This window comes from Macrotis lagotis, chromosome 1 (genome assembly GCF_037893015.1).
Source record: "Macrotis lagotis isolate mMagLag1 chromosome 1, bilby.v1.9.chrom.fasta, whole genome shotgun sequence".
NCBI lineage: Eukaryota > Metazoa > Chordata > Mammalia > Peramelemorphia > Peramelidae > Macrotis > Macrotis lagotis.
In genome coordinates this window covers 458,457,721-458,459,922 of record NC_133658.1, presented here as the reverse complement: position 1 = coordinate 458,459,922, position 2,202 = coordinate 458,457,721, and positions in this window count along the sequence as shown.

Sequence of the window (2,202 nt, the reverse complement as noted above, 5' to 3'; positions counted from 1 at the left end):
CTTGTAAGCAGAAGATTCTCAGATTAATATATTTATTCTTTATTTTTACTTAAGGCAATGGAGTTTTTTAAGTGACCTGCCCAAGGTCACACAGCTAAGCAATTATTAAGTGTCTAAGGATGCATTTGAACTCAGGTCCTCCTGACTACAGGACCAGTACTTTCTCCACTATGCCACCTAGCTGCCCCTAATATACCCATTCTCAATCTTGAATTCACCTTGAATTTTCTATGCTTAACTGAACTCTTTATCTCCAGGAGCCTACTGAATAGATCACTCTGGATGTCCCTCCAGCAACTCAAATTGAAATGTCTCAAAATGATTCATCTCCCCTAAACCCCCATCTCCTAGTTTCCCATGTTTCCCAGTTTTTTTTTATTTTATTTTTTGATGCTACCATTACCCTCAGTCACCAAGATTCACATCACAGTCATCCTTTGGCTCTACTTTCTCCATCACCTCTTGGATACAATAAATTGCCTAAGCCTGTCACGTCGACTTCCATCAATTCACTTCCTTCTATTTATAATAGCACTACCCTAGTTCCTACCTCTGACTGTGTGAAGGTGGCTCAGTGGATAGGATTCCAAGCCTAAAAAGAAGATTCATCTTCCCGAGTTCAATTCTGGTCTCAGACATTTACATGCACATCATTTAACCCTATTTGTCTGTTTCCTCATCTATAAAATGAGCTGGAGAAGGAAATGGCAAATCACTCCAGTATCTTTTCCAAGAAAACCCCAAGTGGAATCACCAAAAGTTGGCCTTGACTGAAACAACTGAATGACAACAAAGTTCTTGCTCTACCGCTTACACTAAAATAGCATTTCCTGCCTCCAGTCCCTCCCAACCCCTATTCTAATCTATCCATTACACAGGTATCATGATCATCCTCCTTTAAGCCTTCAAGAGCTCATATTGCCTCCAGAATAACAAGCATAATGGGACTTTTAAGGCCCTCCATAAATCTATCTGCTTCCAACTTCTTTTCAGCTTTCTTCCACATTACTCCCTAAACTTCCACATTAGCATTTCCCTTTAGTCACAATACTTTCTCAACTCCCTGAAATCTCAAGGAATCTTTCTGTGGCTGAAAATCCACTCTTTCCCCAACCTTTCTGAATCCTCCTCTTTACAGTTTTGTTCATTTAATCTATCCTGCCATTCCACACATACTCTTCTACACTCCTCAAATCTTCCTAGAGTACTTTGTCTGCCTACCCTTTGTTCCCAATTGCTCCCTGACTTGCATTATACTATAGCAATAATGTAAAGGATGTTTTTAGTAGTAATATTCATCTTCCCAGCTTGAAACTGGAGAGGCAGTATTTCCAGCCTCTTCTAACCATTCGCACACTCCTCTCCCTCATACAGTTAGCTCATATTCTTCCAACCAGGGATTTCCTTCATTGGTCCTCTGGATCTAGAACCAAAATTGAACTGAGAAGCTAGCAATTTGCATCTTTTCCTAAAGAGATTTCAACATCCCTTAGTGAAACAATAGTTGCTTTCTTTTAAACTTGCTATCTGGACAAAGACTGTGCATCTCATATCTGAGCTAGGGATCATCTTGGTTTTAGGGATGGCTTCTTTTCTAATCATGTCCCAGCAAGGAACCAGGACAGTCTGAGTCCAGAGTAGTAAACAGAAGGAAGGCTGGGGGGGGGGGGGATGAGAACAGGAGGGGCCTGGAGTCAGATGAGTACTTTGAGGTCAAGAAGTAAAAAATTATTAAGGCAGAAGGCGGCAGAAAGTTGCAGTCTGGAGAAAGGGGGCAGCTTGAGGATTCAGGAGCCAAGTGGCAGTACTCTGAGGCTGGTAGGGCCCTGAACACAGGAGGCAAGTATGAGATAAGGATGGGGAGACTGAAATTGTGAAAGAAAAAAGAGCCATGGAGTCACCTAGCTTAAAACTTGTCACAGATGATTCCTAAAGGGGTTCATTAAATTAAGCAGAATACCAGCACAAGTACAAGAGTGCCTTTCCTGCTTTTATCCAAAGTCCACCTTCACATATCATGAAAAAATAGCAACACTGCCTGTACAGAAAGTTTAAAACCAATAATAATTGTCTTACTAAGGAATTTTGAAGTTTCTTTAGGAAACAATACAGATAATTCTCAACTTGTAACCAACCACCTTCTTTTGATCTATGATTAACTTTCCACAAAAAAGGGGAAGGGGGGAGATACAAAATACAAAA